The sequence below is a fragment of the Brienomyrus brachyistius genome, chromosome 18 (assembly GCF_023856365.1).
Source record: "Brienomyrus brachyistius isolate T26 chromosome 18, BBRACH_0.4, whole genome shotgun sequence".
Classification (NCBI taxonomy): Eukaryota; Metazoa; Chordata; class Actinopteri; order Osteoglossiformes; family Mormyridae; genus Brienomyrus; species Brienomyrus brachyistius.
The window spans coordinates 8,051,113-8,063,954 of NC_064550.1; the positions used below are offsets into that span (position 1 = coordinate 8,051,113).

Genomic DNA, 12,842 nt, shown 5'->3' on the forward strand with positions numbered 1-12,842 from the left:
TAATAATGTTCAATATCCATCCATCCATCCATCCATTTTCCAAACCGCTTATCCTTCTGGGTCGCTGGGAATCCGGAGCCTATTCCGGAAGCTATGGGCACGAGACAGGGAATGTTCAATATATAGTAAAATATTGCATATTGTGTTTGATAGACTGATAGATGCTTTGTACACTATTATGTTGTAAGTAATGTTTTCAAGTAGTTCATTTTTACCAATCACAGACCTCATTAAAATCAGGTAAGCATCCAATAGAATCTCTGATCATTTCTAGACGTGGAAAAAATGGAGCTTCTCACTTTGCTATTGGGTAATTTACAGTTCTCAATCACAGGTGAGAAAAATAATAATCAACCATTCCCATCATTTCAAACACAGTATATTGGAACGGGGGGGGTAATGAAACAGCTGCTTTAGAAAAGAAAATATGTGCGATATATATGTTTTTTTTTTAATAGGGGTAAGATGAATTTAAATTCAGTTAAGCATGATTATTTTAATATTTGAAAAACAATTTGAATTTTATAAACTTTTTGCAAAGAGTCATAGAATTTAAATATGGATGTATAAGAATTTAAATATTTTACCTAATAATTCGAAAGTGGAAATGGAAGAGTACATGATGTCTTGGTGTCGCAGTTAGAATTTTGCATATTTACACGTAGCTTCCGGGATAGGCTCCGGATCCCCCCACGACCCAGAAGGATAGGCGGTTTGCATATTAAAATTGTTTTTCATTAAGCAGTTGCTTTAAATCCAAAGCGACATACAGTAAATTCTACTCCTACGAGTACTCAAAGCGCTTTGCATTTCATGCCTCACGTTCACCCATCCACTCACCGCTGGCGGAGGCTGCCATGCAAGGTGCCAACCTGCTCACCAGGAGCAATTTGGGGTTTAGTGTCTTTCTCAAGGACACTTGGATGGGGTCAGGAGGCTCGACCAAGGCTCGAACCTGCAACCCTCCAGTTGGCAAAGGATAGCACTACCTCCTGCGCCACCATTTTCCCCAGTAGGGAGAGCAGAGTCCACTGGTCACATAAAGGATTAAGGACCTGCCTCTGGGGCCCAGTGGAGGCCTGTGTAGGTGCACACGGTCTGTGAAACAGCTGACAGAATGAATGGATCATTGTCAGTTTTTGTACATAATTCTTGTGTAAAATATGTTTTGTATTCTGTATGTTGGATCTCGGGTTCTCATGCAGAATGTCCTGCGTTGGTGTTAGAGATGCCGTTTTGTGATTCTATAACGATGCCAGTGGATCAGGACCGAATTTATTGCCCCTGAAGGGAATTTTGTCTCATCTTCACATCATGCTGGGAAATGTGAAGATAGCCCCAGCAGTAGCCCGCCGAACTTGACAGCTTAATCTGTGATGCTCTCATGTCCCACAGCTTCAGGGGGGGTTGGGATAGCTGAGATGATTTAAGAATGGGGGTGTGCTGCTAGAGAGCGAAAGAGACAGGGCAAAGTAATTGGTCAGATTTCCTCTACCCCCCCCCCCCCCCCCCCCAACTTCAACTCCTTTGCCCGGTGCTGACACGTGTGCACACTTGTACATGCCGTCGTTGAAGGCGATTAAACTGAACATTGTTGAAGACATTTTCTCCAGTGCAGTTATGGGCTGTCGGTTGTAAATTCCATCTCCGGACTCCCAGATTAATTTCAAGCAAGCAGATTTGCCCAGAGCAAATATCTTTTTCATTTCTCATTGACTTACCTGCAGTTCGATTTACTTGCTATAAAGAGGTGATAGAAAACTGCAACACAGTAGTGAAGATAGAAAGGAGAATCCATTGTACCGAATGGATGTTCCTAATTGTAGCTGGAACCACAGTACAAATTAATGGTAGATAAGAAGGATTTTTTTCAGGATCTTTTAGATGCTCAAAATGAAAGAATTATTGTTAGTTTTTGATTATATTCAATAATAGGGGTGTATCATTGTTATTTGTTTATTTTTCAACAAAATCACAAGAAAATCTCGTCTATAGTATAAGCATTTCTACTCGGATGGCAACATAGATTTCAGTGTTTACCCCTTTAAGATAATGAAGGTAAACAAAGGTAAGCAATTCTACGTTACAGTATGTCTGCTAAAGCTGTTGAATAATGCCACTTTCTCAGTTTTTCTTTGCAGTTATAAAAATTCAAGTACCTTTAACTTAGATTCTTTGGTTAGCTGTAAAAGGTAGTACAGTCAATGTATTGGTGTCTGGTTAAGTGACCAAACAAGAGTGTAGAAAAAGTATCTTCAGTCAACATAGGCAGCTGTCTGCAGGGTGAATGTCTCCCACACACACACACACACACACACACACACACACACACACACACACACACACACACACACACACACACACACACACACACACACACACACACACACATACCATAATGGAAATGCAAACTTGCTGTCTGGTACTGTCAGAGTTAATTTCAACAGGATTTAAGTGCTTTATTTTCTCAGAAGTTTTTTTGTCTTTTTTTAAGGTGTGTCATTATGTAAAAAAAAAAAAAACTCACTTGACAGTTAATAAAAAGAAAGAGGATCCTTTAATACAAGCCTTAATCCAGATGTCTGAAATCCATTATTTGGATGTTTCATGCACCGTACCACCAGAAGAGCAGCAAGTCTCCAGCAGCACTCAGGACTTTCAAAGACTCCCAACTAGCAATATCAAGTCAACACTGAAGTTACCAGTCTGCAAACAGTGTAACTTGAGTACATTTTCTATGAAATTCTGCAAAGCTCTTCTTTGTTTGCGCATTTTAGTGCATTTGACAGATGTGTTGTTGGCCGTATTTCATCGCAGTTTCTCGTCAGCTCAGCCCCTCAGGCCCTCGGCATTATCTGAACCCTGGAAAATGGGCCGTGTGGAAAAACAGAAAATGTACAGAACAGAATCGTAGTCATTCAAATTCCAAACCAACGTCTTGTACTCCATGATAAAGTTCTATAGCTGTCAAAGTTATATTATAGAATGCTTCAGTTCATGTCTTTCTTTATTTCTGTTTTGGTAGCACTTTGCTTGATGGGGCACAAATACTTTGTAGTAACTCAGTAACTACTAAAGTACAAATCATGAACAAATATAGTCACCACTTGACATAAAAGATGCATTATGATTCATTAATGATGAACAAACATGACATCACTATTTCACTTGTGTTATTCATCACTTCTTCCTTCAGTAGTTCACGAAGTTTTACAGAATTAACAGATATCGTAACTGCTTGGGATAAAACATGCACCACGGTTCATTACCGATAAATGAACATGAGATTAGTATGTAACCAAAACTTAGTTTGTGGTTAATTGATACATCTGTAAGAGAATAAAACTATATTATTTGTGCCCCCTCAAGTAAAGTGTTACCATTTTCTTTTATTCCCTAGTAGCTAAAATCACCTTGTGTATGAACGGGATTTGCTAGCCGCGGGATCGGGACGTAAATGGGGTGCCACGTTGTTTCTGATGATCATGCCATGCAGTTCAACTAAACCTGTATTTCTTTATCTTAAATAAAAAAAGTTACTGAATTCCTATCTTACTGGGTATAGACTTTAGCCAGGAGTTCCGGCTTTGCTCCGTGGGCTCACTGTATCTCCTGGTAGTTGTACATTAAACTAAACAAACATTCGGGGGAGATGACAGCTGTACGGCACGTTGTCCAGATGTCCGTGTACCTGTGCGTACGCCCTGTTTATCTCTGCACGCTCATAATGTTGGACAGCTTGAGACGCCTCTCCACAGGAGCCGCCGTGTAGCCGGCTTCCCGTTTCAGCGCGGCCAGTCGCAGCTGGTAGGCGCGCCCCGCTGGGCTTCGGAGCCTCTCATATTGGTGATGTTGAGGTTAGTCTAAGGTGCCGTAATTGCAGGGAGAGCAGCATTGGCACCGAGTTTATGGTTCACCAGGCCACTAACACAAAACCCAGAATGGCCGTTTATCCTCGAGCCCGAAAAACACGGGGAAAAAAAAAACCCAGAGGACGAGTTCAGCTGGGTTTGGTAGCTAAACCTGATTGCGAGGCGTGTTCGTTAGTTCATGGGAATGCTGCAGCTACTGGAAAAATGAAAGGTGCTCTCAACCGGTGCAGGATGTTAGTGTCTGTGGGCTTATTAACTTTTACACTGGCATCGTTTGTGGAATAAATGAAGTTCTAGCTCTGCAGCCCTTGTGCCTTCATGACGATGACGCATTTCTGGAGGATTCTCCCTCCGCATTGGCTTTAATGAAGTGTCACTTTTAGTGTCTTTGCACTTCTGCATGCCTGGGTGTCCTGATGTGACATTTCCTCTCCTGCATCGGCTGAGCCCTGCACATTTCTCGCGAAGTACGCCTGGTTACTGTTGCGTAGGCTTTACCGTAAATTGTAATTCTAAACACATGCCAGGGATGAAAAATGCTTTTCTTTGCTTATTTTTTGTATGAAAACCCATGAAAGGAATCTCATCCTGTTTCTGTTTCCTTCTGCTGACTCCGTTTGTTTGGATCTTAGGATCATTCGGACATTTTTTTTTCTTAACTTCTTCAAATTTTTACTTCACACATGAATTCTGCAGATTGGTTCAAATGTATTGAATTAAGAGGTTTAGCGTATAGCCTCTTGTTATCAGTAGAAACAGATTTCATGTCCACAAGTCAAGTTTAAATTATTTATACTTGTATTATTTTCTTCTCTACCCTCTATACCAATGATTTTGTTTCCTTATTCTCGTGGGGTTTGTTGAGTAACTTGTGTGTGAATTACTCTGGTTTCCACCCTGCTCTGTGTTTTAAAGCAGGTTTCCCTGTCTTGTATCTCAATAACGAACATATCTGTGCCTCTGGGATTGTCGGGTTTTTTTTAGAATGAAAACTTAATTGTGGGAGAGTTAGAATGGTGAGAGGGGAGGGTTGGGTCACAGACCGTGGAAGGATAGATGACAATTCTATTGCTTTTTTCCCGAAGAATCCACTTGTATAGAAAGACATGCAAATCAGACAGATTTACTTTCATTGCTCTTATGAATAATTTAGATATATTGCATTTGCTTTCTTGCCTTTTCTCATACGAAGAATGTTTGGTCGATGCAGTCATAGGTAAATTAACTTTATAGCATTTTAATTGAATTTTTGAACAATCAAATCTGCCATATGCATTAAAGCCAAAGGAAACACTTTATTAAGATGAGTGAGGAATGGAAGAGCTCAAGGGGGAAACTTTTATTTTACATGTATTGTATTTAGCACTTTTGTATTGTATTAGACTTTTATCCAAAGCGACGTACATTTTTTTTTTTGGTTCCAAGAGCGATTGGGGATTAAGGGCCTTGCTGAAGGGGCCCTAGGGTGACATCACTCTGGCAACCCTGGGATTTGAGCTACGGACCTTCCGATTGTAAACACAACATCCTTACGCGCTGAGCCGCACAACCTCCCGAAATTCTAATATGCAACTTTGAGTAGCTATGAAGCATGAATTTAATAGTGATATGAGATATTTTAAGCAATATTAATTCATTACAACACACTTTGCCAAAGAAACAAATAAATATAAGGGGAAACTGCTGAAGAAATACAAATTATAAGCATTTCAGTTAAATTACAACAATTTCCGGTTTTAATTTTTTGACAGAGAAATTTTGGTGGATGCTGATAGTGAACAGCGTACATTTAAAACTGTTTTTTTTTTCCCTGATCGTTTCATTCTTAAAGCAGTACCCCACACACGTATTGTTAAATACCCTGCAGTTTGCAGTGCTTAGGTACTAGAGACAGCTGTATAATTGTTGCACTTCAAGATAATTGTTTGTCATTTGCATTTGTTGCATGTTTTGTTTTGGTTAATATCTTGAAAGTAAATGTGCAGCTTAGTTTTATCTACAATTTTTGTCCTGCCAATTTGATTCTGTGTGATTTATAGCTGTTTAATCATTGTTATGACTTCATGTTCTTTTGCTGAAGCTTTTTGACTCCCACGGTTTCCCCTTCACACAAAAAAATCGTTGTCAAGTTTAGCAGATAGAGCAGATAACTCCTGAAATTCCCAAATTCCACGTCCGACTCCTCATTTTTTTGCACCCGCCGTGAGACTTGTTCTAGAAGGGAGAGTAAACAGGACTGTGTGAGGCAGAGATGGGGGAAGGATTCGGGGTGGCGATGGAGGCGAATTTAACAAAAGTAACTGGGGCTTTAGCAAAGGGGAGGAGCCCATTTTATGTGGCAGGTTTGGGGAAAACAAACAATGAAAGCAGCAGGATGCAGGTGGGTGTGGCCTTTGGTTTTGGGGTTGGGATGCATTTTACTCAGAATGAGAGAAAGCGTGACTCGGTGTTATGGACATTTGGGATGAGGATCCTACGGTCAGAATGAGTGGGGCTGTCACATGATTGTGCCCCACCCTGGGTTATACATACACCCCCCTCTCTTCTGATATCATAGGAGCTTCAAAAATAAAATAAAAATGCTGAAGTTTCCTGTTTCCCGCATCACTGACCGGGATAGCTGGTTGGTGGGTGACTGAATGGATGTCATTCTCAGCAACGTGGGAGAGTTTCCTTGTATAATGAAAACTCATTGTTTTAATGTTCATTCACGGTGATAAAGCTGACATTTGAATAAGATGCAGGCTGTACGTTGGGGGGGGTTCTTGAGAGATTGCCATCTGATTCGATATGGAAGTGGATCTGTAAGATCGCAGGCCGAGACTACGCAGTACCGGTAGGGACATGATGAAGCACCTGTGAGAATATAACGTTATCGAGGCGTTAGTTCCTTGGGATTTCCTGCCAGACTGTCACATGCCTTATTCCCTCGTCATTAAATTCGAGTGAGATATTTTGCCATTAACATGGCAACCTGCGCTGAAGGTTGGAAACATTTTTAACGGCACTGGCTGTGTTACCGTTCACGCAGAGACTACGGGTTACGTCGGAATGTTGTAAACAATCTATATTATTTAACAGATTAATAGCGCCTTGTTGACTCGGATTTTGATATAAATGTGTTAACGTCTTCCTCTAATGGACACAAATAACCTGGGAATAACAGTGTTGTATTAACTATGGATTATAGGAAATTTAATTTCTGTCAAAATCCTCTTTATGCCCATTGAGGTTCCTCTTTTTATATTTAAGGTAATGCTAACTTTCAATTCGCTTATCCAGGGCTGTGGGTTCAAACTCTGCCTCAGTTCTGCCATGATGAATGTCCTGGTTTCTCCACAAGCTTGGATGGGTTTCTTCTGCTCTTCTGTTTTTATGCATTCGAGACACACTGTTCTAGTGCACTGTGAAGTGACTGTGAAGCACTGTGTGTGTGTGTGTGTGTGTGTGTGTGTGTGTGTGAACTCTGTGTGTGTGGATTAGATTTTACTTTGTGGCGACCAAATGTCAAATACATACCTGTTGTTTTGACATTGTGGGGGGAGGGGGGGGCATTTTTCGGGTCTCCACAAAGATCAGTGGATGTAATAAAAAAATTATGCCAAAAGTTACTTATGGTTATGGTTAGGGCTGGGTAGGTGTTAAGGTTGTCATGTTGGGATTAGAGTTTTCCCCATAGGAATGAATGGAGAGTCCCCACGAAAATATAATTACATACCTGTGGGTGTGTGTGTGTGTGTGTGTGAGTGTGTCAGCAGTGTATTAGTCCTGTGTTCCTTCCAGCTTGGGATCTTCCTGGCACACTTGCCACAAGACAAAGAAGGTGACGCTAATTGACTAAGCGGTTATAGAAAATGCTTCACCTAAATCAACATATTTTGTGAAGGTTCTGTCCTCCGTTTTGAATTCCTGCATTAATTGGCAAAAACATTTCTCCGTCAGTGACATTTAAGGTTTGTTTATTAACAACATGCGACCGTCTGATTTTTTTATCCCTAGTTCTGAATGTCAACTTACCATAAATAATTAGCAAAAACGGGAAATGGACTGAAACTGTGTCATTCCAAGTGATTATTAAACTGTTAGTGGTTAAAACAAGAAAATGAATGGATGTAGTGTGATCGGTTAACTGATTTATGTGCGTAACCCAGAAATGATACCGCTGTAGAAAGTGGGATAGAGAAAATTTATTCCTCTAAGGTACATCTTGCCATAGAAACATAGACTGAGTTATGACAACGCATGTTCCGATCTATTGTTACTATTGAATGTTCTGTTGCAAGAATGTTTGAATTTTGCCTGTTCCCACCCACTGACACTGCCAGGACTTGTCGCAGTTAGCCCAAAGCACAGCGCGCAAATTACAGCAACCGTGTCACTTCCTGACGTCTCTCGGTGAAACCAGACACTACACCAAAAGTGATGAGTATCGATGAAAGCGCGTCTATGCGTATGGGATGAAAGATTTGTGCCTTTTAAATAAATTTTAGTTCTTGTGCGACAAAGCCTAGCATAAAAAGCGACTCCTGTTGTTAAATCCTGCTGTTAAATTGGCTTTGTAGGGATAGAGGAATCTTCCCCGTTTGACCTCCACGTTCTGGCGTAATCCTTTTGAAATCTGTTATCAGCACTAGCTTAATGCACGGTATTCGGGAGATGCTGGTAAACGATTCCCATCTGTGTGTAAGGTTATTGTTTGTTCTGCTTTGTTTGCCAGTAGATTGTCGAGCTACCTTTTCAGCTACGTGCAACACAGGCAGAATGACTGAGCACTGCTTCCTCCAAATAGGAACGGACTGTAAGCTCTATGCGTTCTGTAAACTACAGAGGTACACTGTGATTTTTTCCTGTTACGGCAAAACCCCATGCAATGAAAGGCTTCTGAGTCACTGTACACATGACCTTGATGCGCCGTCACCTCTGAGTTTGTCCAACGAGCGAAGTGAAGCCTGATTTGGCACTGGGAGGTGTCGAGGGCGTGGCCCTCCTGTCACAAGCCCTGTCAGCAGGAGAGCGGCAGCACATTAACCGAGTGAAGATTGTGTTGACAGTAGCCGAGCTTACCTGCAGAGGCAGGCCTTACAGGACGCCGGCCTGTTATTCATTGTATTCAAATCTTCTGTTAGTCCAAAAGTGTACATATATATGTTTTTTAACTGCGTTAATTTCAGTCAGATTTATAAGATATTAAAAGGTACGGGTAAACTATTATACAATAAGAACTTTTTTCCAGAGTTGTCACAGGAAATGAGGTGTCGGTTTAGCTGTGGAAAAATTCAGGGGAGAATTTGGGCAGGGGGGTGCGAGGTGATTTTAAGTGCCTCTTTAGTCAGGATGTCCACACCTGTTATATTGCTGTGAATTTTGCAAAAATACATGTGACTGATAATAACAATTTGCCAGTGGGTTCTCTGTTGTATGGGGCTTTGTTGTCATTCATCGCATGACATTGCGAGTCTTTTGGTGGCTGACTGCCATCTTCTCTTCACGAATATCAAACCGCCGTTGTTCCGCGCATTTTCACGCTGAGTACGCTGATACAGGAAATGATGCTCATTAGAATTGTAGGCTCCTGTTATCCCGTAATTTAGCAGCTAGTCTGGATAAACACGGGCTAAAGAACACATTATACCCCAGTGCTTTGCTGCACATTGTAGTTAGTTTCATTTAGCTTGATTTATTTGACTAGTATGTATACAAGGATATGTTGTAGGGTTCTGCTTCTCAACTCGGTCCTCCCCCAGGCAGTCCACGTTTTTGCTCCGTTCCAGCCTGTAGTATGTATAGGCAGAAGCAGATCACAGATTTCAGCTTCGTGTACTGCCTGTGTATGTACAGCCAGGCTCTTTAGCCTGGTCCTTGGGGACTTCCACACAGTCCACATTTTTGCTCCCTCTAGCTTCCGGCAGGGACCTGGGAGGGAGCAGAATGAGGACTGTCTTGCAGGCAGCTGGGAGGAAGTAAAACTGTGGCCTGTTTGCGGGGTCCCCGAGGTCCCCGAGAACTACTGTTGTAGGGTATTGTGTGGTGAATATTGGGGATTGTGTGGTGAATATTCAATCCTAGTTGAAATTTTGAGTTTACAGCAAGTTTGGATAAAGCGGACAGATTTGAATATGTTCAGAAGACATTGTATATCTAGGTAAGATAATAGTTCATGTAGCTGATGAACGACTTGCTCATACATGCTTGGCACTCCTAAACCTTTGAAAGATTGTGCAACGGTGCCTTAGCGAGTGCGGGTTCATTTCAACAGAATGCCTACCTGGCTCTGCATGAAAAGAGGGAGGCTTCCTTCGCAACCTGGATCTGCCCGTGCATGTCTTGTGGAACGTCTACAATTATAATTTCCCGTGAATGTTAGCGCAATAGCAGCGGAGTTACGTAGTCAGTCTTGGTGTTTTGCGCGTAGCGTTCATCACTGGTCAGGTTGCTGTTACACGAATGATCGCTCACAAGTTTCGGCACAAGAACAGTGTGGTCAGATTAAAAGATGTACAGTATAGCCGCATGTTTATTTTTAATTTTTTGGTGAAAATTAGTGCAATGTGAAGGTTGAGTTCATCATAAAGACACAATATTATATAAACATTTTTGTTATACCTGTTATCTTAAGGTGTAAAGCTTTATAGGCGATGCGTTCAAATTATTAGGATTTTAAAATCAGTAGTAGGTAGCGCACTTCACTTCTCAGTTGGATGTCTGCTGTGCCACATCTACTGTGTGTGGAGTTTGCATATCTGCTCATTGCTGTGCGGGTTTCCTTCTGCAGTCCAAAGGCATGTATGTAGGCTAACTGACATCCCTAAATTGCCCGTAGTATATAGGCGGTATAATGGAGCAGGGGTTAGTATACTGTTGCTTCACACCAGGGTTCGAGTCTCCGCCATGGCTACATGTGTGTGGAGTGTGCATGTGTGGTTTTCTCCGGGTACCAGTCCCCACCCCCCCAGTCCAAAAACATGCTGAGGTGAATCTGAATCTGAGTTACCAGATTGCTCATAGGTGTGCATTTGTGAGGAACTGGTGTGTGAGCGTGCCCTGTGATGGGTTGGCACCCCATCCTGGGTCGTTCCCTGTGCCCATAGGCTCTGTTGGCAGCATGTGGCTCAGTTGGCTAAGCCTGTGTGTCTGTGATCAGAAGGTCGCCAGTTCAAACCCAGAATTAGCCCGTCTGCGAGTCCTTGAGCGAGGCCCTTAAGCCCCAGGTCCCTGGGCGCCGCTATGGGTGGCTGCCCTTCGCGGACAGCTTACTCTACGAAGAGCAAGTTGAGGGAGGCGTAAAGACAATTTCCCCCACGGGGATCAATAGAGTATCAATTATTATTGAATCCCCCACATCTCTGAACAGGACAGCGGTTACAGAAAGTGGATGGATGGCCAATAGCGGGACTCTTCGGATCTGGCTCTCGATCCAGATCCAGGGTGTGTTTTCAGTTCTCCCAGGTACTTCTGATTCTGATTGGCCGGGAGTTTCACATCTGGCTCACAGGTAAAAGAAGGCTGGGAAATCCGCAGGACTCGACTTGAGGACCGCGATGGCCCTGGTTGTGTATGTGTGTGTGTGTATGTGTGTGTGTGTGTGTGTGTCATGCGAAGGACAGTCATGGCGGGTAGAATGTAGCCCAGCCTTGTGGCCCGTGCTGCCTGGGACAGACTCCAACGCCTGACCCTGGCAAGAACAAGCAGTGAACGACGGATGGCCAGTTCTTTCAATCAGCATCTAATTAAAAGCCAACCTGGGCTAAAAAGCAACAGGATCACTTCAGTGCATAAACCAGGGTCCGCAGCCTCTTTACAACAACACTGCCGGATTGTACTGCAATAATCCAATTCCAGTTTTAATATGTATAGTTTTCTCAATCTGGAGTGACCTTTTAATTCCATCAGAAGGGGCTAAGGATTTAAATTCATTATAAATGCCACCTGAGGAGGTGTGAGACGTGTGTGCAGATACACCTGCTTTGTCACTTGACCTTACCGGCAGTCGCTTTTGTTGAGTGACTTAACATACTTGGGGGAGGCCGTCATCCGTCTGCCCCGGCCGACGCTGCCGTCAGAGTTATGGGAGCAGAAGGACCCCCGGAGATTTAAGTCATCCAGATGAGACCGGGGGTCGACTTGCATTCTCTGCACCTCCCTGCCCTGGACGGCTAATGTGGGCCTGTAAGCTTTAAGGATTTAGACACTGCAAGGGCGGGACTCATCCCCCTTTTTACTGAGAGTTTTATGGGAATAGCTACCAGGTGATGCATAATACTTTGGCCTTTCGGTTAAACGTAGCTGCCCCAGTTTTTTTGTTTTGGGTTATTTCTTTCCATTCCAATTTATTAGGGTGTGTCTGTGGGTCAGAATTCTCCAGTGTCACCATATCGCCGCTGGCCCCTGCGACAAGGCACCTAACCTCGATTGCTGCAGCCCCTCCAGCTTCTGTTACCCCCCCTGCTCTCGCACCCCAGTCTTCGCTCTCACCTGTACATGAGTGTCTCATGCAACAGCTAGATGGGATATGCAACAATCGGAGGTTGTACTCGCTACCTGTACAATGGCAATAAAATCGTTCTATATAGCGCATAATGTATTAGTTATGCGTTAGCGTATTAGAGGAATGCTAATCCAACCAGAATGTCTAAGATACCTTTTTTTTTGTGTGTCCATTATGGGAACATTTCCAATTTATTACAAGCTAAGTAATTCTTTTTAAATTCCATTTTCCCCACAATGCTTGCTTGAGTGGACGTGTAATAAAACAGCATTAAACTAACAGATTAATTATGCAGACATTTTCCAAAACAGTGAGTGAAATGGAATCCGTGCTTTTGTATTTGCTGAAAGTGAGGCTGTAGAGCAGCAATGCTTTATGTTACCTGATGGAAATTAAGCAATGATAACAAGGCATCGTTTTTAATGATATTGCTGTATGTCAAAGATTTCTTTTATATTAGGGATAACCCCTTGGCACGCTGTAAA

General features: G+C 42.5%; 1 protein-coding gene across 3 annotated transcripts in view; it reads left to right on the plus strand.

The window, feature by feature from the left end:
- Positions 1-12,842, plus strand: part of LOC125712905 (nectin-1-like) — a 141,110-nt gene that overhangs the window by 15,084 nt on the left and 113,184 nt on the right. The window lies entirely within an intron of this gene.